We start from the raw sequence: 12,663 nt of genomic DNA, 5'->3' as shown, positions 1-12,663 counted from the left end.
TGGTGATGGTGATGATGGTGATGATGGTGATGGTGATGATGGTGATGGTGGTGATGATGGTGATGGTGGTGATGATGGTGGTAGTGATGATGGTGATGATGGTGGTGGTGATGATGATGATGGTGATGATGGTGATGATGGTGATGATGGTGATGGTGATGATGGTGATGGTGATGATGGTGATGATGGTGATGATGGTGATGATGGTGATGATGGTGATGGTGATGATGATGGTGATGATGGTGATGGTGGTGATGGTGATGGTGGTGATGATGGTGATGATGGTGATGGTGATGATGGTGATGGTGATGATGGTGATGATGGTGATGGTGGTGATGATGGTGATGGTGGTGATGATGGTGGTGGTGATGATGGTGATGATGGTGATGGTGATGATGGTGGTGGTGATGATGATGGTGATGATGGTGATGATGGTGATGGTGATGATGGTGATGATGGTGATGGTGATGATGGTGATGATGGTGATGGTGATGATGGTGATGGTGATGATGGTGATGGTGGTGATGATGGTGGTGATGGTGATGGTGATGATGGTGATGATGGTGATGATGATGGTGATGATGGTGATGGTGGTGATGATGGTGATGATGGTGATGGTGATGATGGTGATGGTGATGGTGATGATGGTGATGATGGTGATGGTGATGGTGGTGATGATGGTGATGATGGTGATGATGGTGATGATGGTGATGGTGGTGATGATGGTGATGGTGGTGATGATGGTGATGATGGTGATGGTGATGATGGTGATGGTGATGGTGGTGATGGTGATGATGGCGATGGTGATGATGGTGGTTCAGATTGTGATGATGTTGATGGTGGCAGCAGATCATTCCTGAACAGTTACAGTAAGCTGGGCCCTGGGCTTAAATCTCCACAAGGATTGTCTCTAATCCTTGCTCAGCCTTGTGAGGACTGATATATCGTCCCCGTCCTGTAGTTGGATAGACCACGTGGCCCTTAGAGGCCCAGCTGGCAATGGACACAGGGTGCCAAGTGCTGACAGGGTGAGGAGGACACCCTACACAGGAAGGAGAGACCTCACGTGCTTGAAAGAGTGGCTTGATTCCAGAAGGCTCCCTGGAGGGGGTGGGGTGACCTGAGCCACGAGGGAAGAGAAGGGCATTCACAGGCGTGGAGGGGTGGCAGGGCCTGAGGCTGCACCATCACCCAGAGCAGCACACATAGGGAGGCTGACGGGCGATCTGTGGGGACCCGGGGCCTGTCTGGGTGCAGGGACTTCAGGGAGAGCGGCTGCTGACACAGTGTGGCTGGGGAGCCCTGGGGCGGCCCTGGCTGATACCACATGGTGACCACCTGCTGGCTAGAGGCTGTGAGGGGTTTAGGACGTGGCCCCATCCTCCCAAGGCCTCCTCATGGGGCAGAGGGGAGATGCTGGGCTGTCCTGCCTTCCTTGAGCCCCAGGAGATGCCTGCTGTCATCTCCCTGGTCCTTGCCGTGCACAGGGTCTCCACAAACCCTCCCGGCGGCCTGTGAGGTCCTGACGAGGACTGAGGTCGGGGGCCCTCAGGGATGTGATGAGCTCGGGGCCAAGGCCAGGAGAGGGGAGCAGATGGCCGAGTCTGCCTGGCAGGCTATGAGAGCCCAGACCTGGAGGGGAAGTCTGTTAGGCAAAAAACCAGAAGGAGGTCATTGTCAAAGGAGGAACCAGCATGAGCAAAGGCGTGGAGGTGAGCTGAGCACAATGGGAGGGGTGGGGCGGTGGGAGATGAGGCTAGAGGGTCAGGAGGGTCAGGTGCCAGACCAGGGAATCTGGACTGGATCTCTTTGCCCAGTGGTTTCCAACACCCTGTCTCCCCTGCACACTCACATACCCATACACACCCACACCCATACACACAACATTTTGTTTAAAGTTAGATTGCTTAGAAGTTAACAGCACGGCTTTGGAACCAAACTGCCTGGGCTCAACTCTTGGCCTCACCTCTTATGGGCTGTGTGACCCTGGGTGAGTCACTTGACCTCTCGGTGCCTCAGTTTCCTCCTCTGCACAATGGGAGTGATGGGGCACCTCCTGCAGGGGGTGGTTGCAGAGATGTCAGGAGGGTTCAGCTGAGCCCAGTGGCTGCACCAGGCTTTCCGCGAATGGAGACATCATTCTTGTTATTTGCTATGTGGAGCCCCCTTCCATCACAGCCTTGCCCGGGACCCAGACATGGGATGGAGGACAACAGGGGGTGGGAGCTGGCAGGTGTCACTCAGTGTCCTTCCCACCCCACCCAGAGCAGCTCTGTGCAGCCCCACAGCTGGGCCCCGAAGAACCCCTTTGACGGCCAGCTCCCCAGGCTCCTGGCCGGGATGTCAGGCCAGCCCTGTGGTCCCCTATGCCAGCTGCAGGCCAAGAGCTGCTGCTGCTGAGGCCTGAGTGAGGCCGCTGTCAGCCTTGCTGGAGTCCAGCTGCTCTGTGCTCGAGCTGCCTGTGGTCTCTGCTTTGACTTCTGTGGCTCCAGCACGGGTAGTTCTGGACCTTTTAGTTGCAGGCCCCCTGGGGCCTGAGTGAGAGGAGTGCCTATCTTCTCCTTGACCCTTACCTTCGTCCCAGCTGGACGCACACCCCCGACCCCATGCCATGGCGGGCCCAGCACCAGGCTGCTACACAGAGAAGGGACCCCAGGAGGGCTTGGTGAGATCCAGGAGGGCTCCCTGTTGGAGGGGGTATTTGAAGGAGGTGTGGGGTTTCCATAGGCGGAAGAGGCAAGGGAGGAGCCATATGTCGGAGCCCCTGTGATGTGCCGGACCCTGCCGCACTCTTCTTGGGCCTGCTGTTAGTTCGCAGCCCTTAACGCCGAGAGCTAGACGGCACCTCGTCTGCATTCTGAGATGCAGGCTGTGAGCTGGCATTCCATGCAGCAACCCTGGGTTCCTTTAGGCCCCGTCTGGGGCTGGGAGCAGGTGGTGTGAGGTGAGACGTGGGCTCGTGTGCTTGGGGAAGTTTCACTAAATTTCCCCCTGTGTGAGCCAGTTGCTTGCACCTGCTTCCATGGCACCAAGGAACTAACCCTGATTTCCTTCTGCCACCTTCCCCCCTGGGACCTGCATGCCTGGGAGGGTGGGCCCCTGCCACCAGGCCCCCGGAATCTCAGCAACTGTAGTGGCTGGGAGGTTGGGTGGTAAGGGAAGGGTTGTTCAAATTGGGGTAACACCACCTCTTAGCTGTGTGACTCTGGGCAAGTGCCTAGCCTTTCTGGTCCCTCTATACAGGGAAATGGTACTGCCAACCCTATAGGGGGGTTGTGAGGGCTGCGTGGGCCCATCCAGATGAAGGCCAGGCCCAGAGTGTGGCCTTGGAGGTTGGTTGTGGTTATTATTACTGGGAAGCCGCTGGGGTGGAGACCAGGACAGAGAGAGCTCTGTTCCCGCTGATACCTCAACAGCCCCTAGAATAGGACCAGGCCTGCAATCACCTCCTTTTACAGAAGGGTAAGTAGAGGCCCCGGTGAGGACGTGGCTTGTCCAGGGCCACACAGTGAGTGGTTCTCCTGACTCTCAGTCTGCTCCAAGATGGAGGCCCTTTTGTGAACGCCTGCTGTGTGCCAGGCGTGGGGCAGTGTGCTCTTCGTGTGTCCTTGGTCCTCTGAATAGCCTCAGGACGCACATCGGCCTTGTTGGCCCATTGAGACCTGGGGATTGAAATGATGTTCTCATGGCCGCCCATTGGTTGGTTAATTCATTGATCAAGTATTTGTCCCGTGGCCACTCCAGGGACGTGCCACGGGCCAGACAGATGCAGCTCCCATCTTCGCGGGGTTTTTACCCTCGTGGGAGACACATCAGCCACCAATGCCTTGGTTCAACAAGAGCCACGGAGGAGAAGCTCTGGGAGCTGGGGTCGGGGAGATCTCCCCACAGGAGAGCCATAGACACAAGCAGCTCTGGGGTCTGGGAAGGGTGTGACAGCAGAGGAAACAGTCCCGGCAAGACGCAGGAGGCTCAGAGGGCTGTGGATGTGCTGGGGGCGGAGTGTGGCTTCCAGGGTCTCAGTGAGAGAGCAGAGGCCAGAGGCTGGGTCATCAGGCCGGGCTGGCGGCTGCCACGGTGGGCGGTGGCCTCACCCTGGTCTCCCAGCGCTCAGTGAGTTGCAACTCCTGTAGCCCTGTGTCCTCAGCCCGTGGGGACCTGGCACATCACACCCGAGGCCTGGAAGGGGCACAGTGCTCGTGTGTGCAGAGCTGACTTTCAGTCACGCTTGTGCCCTGGACCCAGACACACCAGGGACGTCCCCACCGCCCTGACTCTCACTTCACATCTGACCTCGGCAAGTCACGTCTCTCTGAGCCTCTGTCTTCCATCTGGGCAAGGGGGCACCAGGGTGTTCTCTGTGATGTCGTCAGGTGAAGCCACACTGGGGAAGTGGCACTTATCAGTCCCCAAGAAGGTATTCCTGGCCAAAGAACCTCGTGGCCTGGCTGCCAACTCTGCTTGGCTCGGGGGGGCTGTTTGCCATCCCCACTGTCTGTCGAGGTTTAGGCTGGGCGAGCTCAGCCCCCGGCGCCTGGGCGTATGGCAGCTTGTTAGGAGGGGATGGACAACAAAGCTGGTAGTGATTATTATTAAATTCAGATGTTCAGGGTTTTCGTTTTCTTTTTCCCGTGCCCTTAACATATTGACTAACACATGGAATACAGGCGACTCTAGCAGCATCGTAACACCAGCAGGCGGGGATCAGGGATCAGATAAACCAGTAGCCATAAGTAACCTAATATCAGTGGTACCTGGGGCATGTGGGCAAAGCTGACCCACGCTGGGGGCAGACCTGTTCTGTGTCGTCCTACAAGGCAGAGCAGGGACACAGAAGGCAGGTTCTCAGCAGTGTGGGAAGACAGTCCCACAGGCAGGAGCCCAGAGGAGAGGCAGTTGGGCCTTACTGAGTGGTGAGCTGCCCATTACAAGGGGCATGCAAGCAGAGATACACTGTGTCTGGGCCTGGTGTCCTCCCAGCTCCTCCCCCATGCAGAGGGCCACTGTTTCTCTGCCTGAGGCTGATGACCCCCTGTAAGCAGAGGGATGCATGGGCCTGCTCTCAGAGAAGCCCTTTCGGCGCTAGACTTGGGACGAGGTTGGCCTTGATATTGAGGACTCACCAAAGCAAGCTCGGAGGAGGAAGCAGACAGCAAACTCATGGTCGCCATGTTACCTAAGTGTTACCGCCAGGGGATGCTCTGCTTGGGAGACTGGTGGGTCAGATTTGAATGGTTCCACTTCTTGTGAGACACACACTTGGAGGCACACAGCGGCCGCCAGGTGCCTGGCCCCCTGCAGGGCTCTGGAGTCCCAAGAATGGGCCCGGCCTGGCTGTGTCCCCCGTGACAGGGCACCATCACCAATCCCATTTTGCAGGATGGTCAGAGGCAGAGAGAGAATAATTTTGTAACGTGAATATGTCCTATGCAATATTTTAAATGTACATACACGAAAAGAATTGTGCCGTTTGTCTGAAGTTCAAATTTAACGGGGCATGTTGTGTTTCGTCTGGCCACCTGTATCCTGAGACAGTTGGGTTCTGCCTGTTTTTCGAACTTTATAAAAATGGACTCATGTGTTGTTCCATGACTGCTTTTTTTCACTCAGTATTATATATTTTTAAGCTTCTTCCATGTCGTCATGTGCAGTTGTGATTGGTTCTCTTCTCAGTGCTGTGTAGGATTTCATCGTGTGAATATATCACGATTTATTTATCCATTCTAACCAGTAACCACCACCCTTGCTTTGGGCCCATTATAAATAATATTGCTGTGAACATTCCACACGTCTCTTAGTGCGCATAGAGATTCACTCCTGAATGTGTGTGTGTGTGTGGACACACACACGCGCACACACGTGCACACACACACACACGCGCACACACACACACACACGCGCGCACACACACACACACACACACACACACACACACACACACACTCAGGGACGGAGTGGTCAGGTCATGTACTGTACAGCTCTTTGGCGGGGGCGAAGCCAGTTTTTCCCCTGTCAGCAGTGCCCTGCCTCACCTCCTTGCCAGGACTTGGTATTGTGGGCCTTGCGGATTGTACCCATCTGGTGGCTGTGCTGATACTTCAAGGTGGTTTTCATTTGCATTCCCTTGACGACCCGCGAGCTTGAGAATCTTGGCCACTTGGATTTCTTCTTTTGTGAAGGGCTCAGGTCTTTTGCCCATTTAAAAAGATAATTGGGTTGTCTGCCCTTTCCGTATTGGTTAGTAGAGATTCTTTATGTATTCTGAACGCGAGCCCTTCATCACATGTAATGTGTAATGTGGCTTTTCCTCCCCTGTGACTGGCCTCTTCCCTCTCTTCATGGTGCCTTCAGATGACTCAAAGTTTGTAATTTTGGTGTAGTCAGATGTGTCACTGTTTTTCTTTGCAGTAAGTGCTTTCTGTGTCCTATTTAAGAAATCCCGCCCCTGAAGTCATGAAGATGTTTCCTTATTATCTTCCCACATCTTCGCTGTGTTGCCTTTTATCAATATGCTTAGGTGTTGGGCCCACTGGCAGTGATCGCATTGATGGTGTGAGGTAGGGATCCCGTTTTGGGATTTTCCACTTGGCCTGGCACCAAATACGGAGATCGTGCTTCCTGGCTGCTCTGTGTTACCCTCCTTGCCTGGCACACGGGGGCTGTGTCTGGGCTATCGCCTGCTCCTTCAGCCCACCTAGCTCCAGGGCCACACTGTCTTAACTACTCCAGCAACCCATTTCTTTCATGTCTCTTTTCCCAACTAGAACAGTTGAGGCTCCAGGAGAGCAGGGACCTGACTCCAGGGGAGGCTGCATCACCACTTCCCTGGTCCAGTCGGCATGGGAGGGATGGAGGGCTCACTAGAGCCGTGTGCTTGCACGGCCACCCTCCCGGGGCACTGTGACTTTCTGGAAGTCATCTCTGGGCCCCTCAGATGCAGACTCGGCGCTGAGCCTTCGCCGAGAGCAGCTTAGAGGAAGGGGGCGGGAACCATCCTCAGAAGAAGAGGAAGAACTCAGCTGTTACAAAATCCTAAGTGTTAAAAAAAAATTCCGTATACATACCGTATTCATTTATGGGTTTTGGATGCATTTTTTGTTCTCATTTAACTGAAAACGGCCTTGATTTTTTTTTTTTTTTTTTAAGGAGTGAGGGAGGGAGTGAAGTTGGCACACAGCTAGTCCATCTGGTCTAATTACTTCTGGTATTTTGAAAGAAGACATCTAAACCTGCTGAGACAGGAAACTTTGAGAAGTGGTGGCCGGGCCGCTGCTGGGCGTCTGGGCGCGGAGCCTGAACCTCAGCTAGGAGGCCTGGCTGCCTCCGGGCAGGGCAGGGCCTGGCGGGCAGCCGGAGCCTCAGGGACTAGCTCTCTCCAAACAGCCAGGATGTGCGGGGCCCAGCTGAGTGACCTCAGGTCAGGATCTCGGCTTCTGTGAAATGACAACGGGACAGTCCCCTCGTGGGGTTGTTCTTAGGATTCAGAGAGGTCTTGTGCGTAAAGTTGCTTGGCACACAGGCATTCGACACACGGTGGTCCCAGCTACCCCCAAACCTCTCCAGCTACTGCCTCGACTGCCCAGAGAGGGGGCTGGAGGAGGTTGTGTACGTACAGCCTGCAGGGGCTGCGGGCACAGAGAGGGTGGCCCCTGGACAAGGCTGGCCGTGGGTTCTAGCGTGAGCCTTTGACGGCCTTCCCTCCGCTTCCCTGTGTGCACAGAGCAGGCCCGCTGCGGGGGGTGGGTGCGAGGAGAAGGCAGGAACTGAGCAACCTGGGAATTTAAAATCTGTGCCCTGAAGGTGCTGGGGCTCTGCTTCTGGATGTGACAGCAGCAGTCGCACAGTTACTTTTCTCACTGCTGACCCAAAGGCTCTGGACTTCTAGCTGCTCCAGCTGCTTGAATTCTTCACAACCATGAGTGAGGTTTGACCCTTGTCCCCACTGTATAGCTGAAAAGACTGAGACCCACAAAATGAAGCGACTGGCTTAAGGTCCCACAGTAACTGAGAGCCCAGATGGGCCGGGATGGAAGGATGGCGGCCCTACCCAGAACGGCAGATGGAGAGGTGCTAAAATAAAATGCTTTTTATTATTTTTATTTATTTATTTATTATTTATTTTTGTGGTACGCGGGCCTCTCACTGTTGTGGCCTCTCCCGCTGCGGAGCACAGGCTCCGGACGCGCAGGCTCAGCGGCCATGGCTCACGGGCCCAGCCGCCCTGCGGCATGTGGGATCTTCCCGGACCGGGGCACGAACCCGCATCCCCTACATCGGCAGGCGGACTCTCAACCACTGCGCCACCAGGGACGCCCATAAAATGCTTCTTAAAAGACTTGGTAAAATATATCTTTCCGGGAAAAAACAATAGAGAGGATGAAATAACGAACTCCTAGCTTTTCCCTTGCTTCTCAATGCCTTTCACCATAATGTGGTCAAGGGGGTGCCAGGGGAGCGGGATCCTGGCGGCGCCAGGGCCTGAGACAGCCCGCCCTGCCCCTGCTGTCCCCGCCACCTCCAGAAGCTGATGGGAGACCACGGTGAGCCCAGTTTGGACTGCTGTGCCCCGCACTGGACTCCAGACCTTCCGCCCTTCTGGCTCTGCTTGAGGAATGGGTGGGCCTGGGGCTCAGTTCCAGCCACCTCACCCTTTGCTCTTTCTATTAAGAAAATCTTTTTCGCCTCTTAAAAAAAATACTCATTTTTCAGTCTCTCTGGTCATTCTCTGAGGTGTTTGGGGTGTCGTAATTTGGGGTTGCCCGCTCACGTTCTGCAAGGCTCCATCTGGGGGATCCTGGGCATCCAGGTTTAGGGGTGCCCCTCAGAGAGGATGTCTACCCCAGTCTGTGGGTGCACCTGGCCAGGGACCCCCTTCTGCTCCGTTCATGGATTAGAGCTTCCTGGGCCCATGGGCTCACAGCCTGGGGAAGCCTGGGTCAGAGGTCCAGGGGAAGCTTCCCTCTGGTGGAGGCCTCCCCGTGGTCCGCTCTTTCCCCGAATCCCTCTGGGGACCCAGCTTTCTGGTCACAGCCCCTGCTGACCACCGGGGCCTTCTCTCTTGTTGCTTCAAGGCCATGAAGACCCACGTTCCCTGGTTCAGAGGCTGGCAGTCCCCGTGCATCTAGCACTGTGATTATTGACATTTCATCCTGCATTTCTAGGTGGTTTCAGCACAGACCGTGGCCTTGATCTGTTCAGACAAGAGAGGCCAAGGCTTTCCCTCCCCTTCAATACCTGAAACCCCCATTCAGCAAACTTACCATGAGACTGCGGCACAGTGGCCCCACCTACTCTGCCTGTCACTCTCCACAGCAAGGCAGGACTGTTTTCATCCCCGTCTTACAGAGGAGAGAGGTGAGGCGAGGCGTGGGTTGGTCAAGCGACTGGTCCAAGATCTCAGCTGTAGGCAGAGGTGGTGCCAGGTTCCCGCCCAGGTGGGTGGAGTTGGGGAGCTCGGGGGTGCGGGGGGCGGCTGGCTTTGACCTGTCTCATGGGCTGCCGCTTCCCAGCCTGGCCCTGGCCCCGTCCCTCCTGCAGCCCCTGTTGGGCTGCAGAACCACAAGAGGCTGGCCTTGGGGGCCTAGATCCCTGGCCCCGTGAGTGCTGGTCGGAGCATCACAGAACCTCAGCGGTACTTCCCACCCTTCCCGTCTAGAGCCCAAATCAAGTTGGGAACAGTCTGTATCTGTTCAAGACAAGCTGGGAAGCCTGCTGACCACGAGCCCTGCCCGAGCCTCGGTGCCCCCTCGTTTGGTCCTGTGACAGGGACACGACAGGCTTGGGAGGGTCCCCGAGGGGCCAAGCAGCGTCCTCCACCAGTGGTCACTTCCCTCTCCTTCCTCCGCCGGATATTATACTCATCAGCCTCAACACACGACTGGCAGTTGACAAATTTTGATGGAGGGAAGAAATCCCTCGTGTCTGGACCCACACTGTGCTACCTCTGCACGAGCGTGAGCACACACGCACATGCAGACGCATGCCATACACACGCGCACACACCCCCCACATGACACACGCACACGTGAGCACCCATACTCTCACGCACACTTTCTCACCTCTCTCACACTCAGCCTCTCTCACACGCATGGGATTTCTCTTCTGCTCTTTTCCTATCCTGATCTTCCTTGATTTCACATTGTTGTTTTCTTTCTAGAAGGCCCCTCAGCACACATACGCGCACTCTTCTACATGAGATTAATGTTTGAAACGAGTCCTCTGCCTTCTCCCAGCTGCAGAGTCCCAGCGAAACAAAAGATGAATGATTCTGCGCCTCGGAAGGGTGGGGGAAATTCATTAGGAAAGACAAAGGACCCCGTTCTTTGGTTCCACTCGTCTTGCTGCTGACTTGCCCTAAGTGTGTGTGGGGCAAGGTGTGTGACTGACAGTCCCGGGGACACGTCGCTGCTCGTCCTGGCCCTGCCCCCTCGCTGGCAGCCACAGCTCCCCTGCTGTGGCAGCGTCTCCCCCAGACTCCCGCTCGGCTCCCGAGCCCGGGAGATGCAGGGAAGGAGTAAGGCAAACCTGCCTCCACCAGAACCGGGACGTCCCCAGGAATGGGGGCCACCTGTGGGGTGAGGAGTCAGCAGGAACTCGCTCGGGGGACCCAGGCGTGTCACCGACGCTGAGCCTTGGTTTCCCTGCTGCAGATGGGAGCACAGCCTCACTGGAGTGCTGGGAGGGTCCCAGGATGCACGTGGGCCAGTGCCACGTGTCATCCTCACCTGAGATGCTCTCAGTGTTGGCTGTCTCTGAGAGAAGGCAGAGGCTGTATTTGGCTCCCTGGAAGTGGCCCCGGAAAGCCTGGCCCTTGGGGGAGGGGGTATTGGGGCAGGAAGAACAAACAGATGAGGGTCAAGATGAGTGTTCGGTCTGCAGCCGGAGAGGGAGTGGACCTGGTCAGGCTTGTCTGAGAGCTCAGGGGCGGGCTGGCTGCTGGTGGGGAGAGGTCCCTGCCCCGCCCACACTGCAGCTTTCACCCCGCAGAAGGAGAGGCGGAAGTGGGAGAGCACCTGGTCGGTGGGGGGATGGGGCGGGCCACTGTGAGAGGCTGTTCCCTGCCACCTGTAGGCAGCCGTCCCTGCCCTCACCTAGGGAGCGGGGCTGCCTGGGGAGGCAGGGAAGGTCCCCCAAGGGCAGTGAGTCGGGATGCAGCCGAGGAGGTGAGCATCACCTCTGAGGCCTCGTGAGTGAAATGGGCACAGGACTCCCCCAGGCAGGTCGTGGCAGGGTGAGGGGGAATGGGAGGCTCACAGATGGCGAGAGTTCTGGTTCTGGTTGTGGACCTGGTGGTGGGTCTCAGGGCTTCACGACAGCCAGGGGCTCTGGGGAGGGCTCCTGGGGAGGGTGTGGGGAGGGGAGGGTTAATACTTTGTTCTTCCCACCTGCCTGCCTGCCAGGTAGAGCACCTGTCAGTTCATTCCATCATTCATTCATTCGTTCACTCATTCAGGCACGCTTTGTGCAAACCCACCCTGAGGTCCACCTGGGCCCAGCCATCAGTTTAGGCAGGATGGATTCAGGGATGATTTGACCCAGGCCTGCCCTGAAGGAGCCTGTATAAGGGCGCTCAGAGCAGGGAGGGTCACTTGTGCTTGGGGATGGAGGTGATCAGGGGAAGCTTCCTGGAAGAGGTGGCCTTTGAGCCAGGCCTTAACAAATAATGGGTCATGGACTCTGAGGAGAGGCTAGGAAGGGCATTTCAGATGGCTGAAACAGTATGAGCAAAAACCCAGAGGTGGGGAAAGGCTGGGCCTTGTTCAGGAAACAGAGGATTGTCGTGACTGGTGGGTGGTGAGCTCACTGGGGAACCTGAGTAGGCTGGTCCGAAAGGTGGAATGGGGCAGAGCCCAAGGCCCCCGCATGCCAGGCCATGAGGCTCAGGCTTGTCCTGGAGGTAATTGGGAGCCATGGAAGGTTTTGGACTAGAAGAGTCACAGGGTGGATGAGAGGTGGGGCACCAGGAGCCAGAGTGCAGCCAGGCTCAGAGGGACAGGCAGGCAGCTGCCATTGAAGAGGGAGAACCTGGGGCCCAGCCGCCCCAGCGGCATCCGGGCACAGGATGCAGGAGCCAGGAACCCTGGTCCAGGTCCCTCTGGCCTCCGGAGTGTCCTCAGACCCATGACTTCTCTGTGCCATCATTTCCTCATCTCAAAGGTGGGGGCCTCCTGACAGCTTTGTCCTGAGGATTAACTGAGCTGAGGGGTGAAAGTGGCTGGTAAAGTGGGCTTTGCTGGGGAAGGTGGGCAGGATTCCTGGTCCTGTTGCCATCACTCTGGGACTGAAGCAGAGGGCACAGGCTCTGGAGTCTGCTGTCTGGGTTGGAGCCCTGGCTGTGCCACTTGGTTACCGGGCAACCTTGGGCAATTCTCTGTACTTCTGTGTACCTCAGTTTGTACATCTGTAAAATGAAGCAGTGATGGCTGTTGCCCCTCGGGGTGGGTGTGAGGATTTGGAGGCTCATGGAGAGCCTTTGGAGCTAGGCCTGTGTGGGTGTCCCCTCGGTGACCCCTTGGCAGGTGGCCTCTCAAGGGGGCCCCCCTCCCCTGGCCTCTGCCCTCAGGCGTTGCGCCCTGGCCTGGGTGCACCACTGGGCCCAGCTCTACCCAGGACACCCTGGGCCTCGTCCACCCCCACTCCCTAGCATCCCTGGGAAATGGGGTG

At 56.7% G+C, this 12,663-nt stretch overlaps 1 protein-coding gene across 2 annotated transcripts in view; it reads left to right on the top strand.

The window, feature by feature from the left end:
• The window catches only part of MPPED1 (metallophosphoesterase domain containing 1), a 78,691-nt gene that overhangs the window by 53,624 nt on the left and 12,404 nt on the right, over positions 1-12,663 (top strand). The window lies entirely within an intron of this gene.

Source organism: Phocoena sinus, chromosome 10 (genome assembly GCF_008692025.1).
Source record: "Phocoena sinus isolate mPhoSin1 chromosome 10, mPhoSin1.pri, whole genome shotgun sequence".
NCBI lineage: Eukaryota > Metazoa > Chordata > Mammalia > Artiodactyla > Phocoenidae > Phocoena > Phocoena sinus.
The sequence above is the reverse complement of the archived record's forward strand: the minus strand, read 5'-3'. Positions and strand labels throughout refer to the sequence as shown.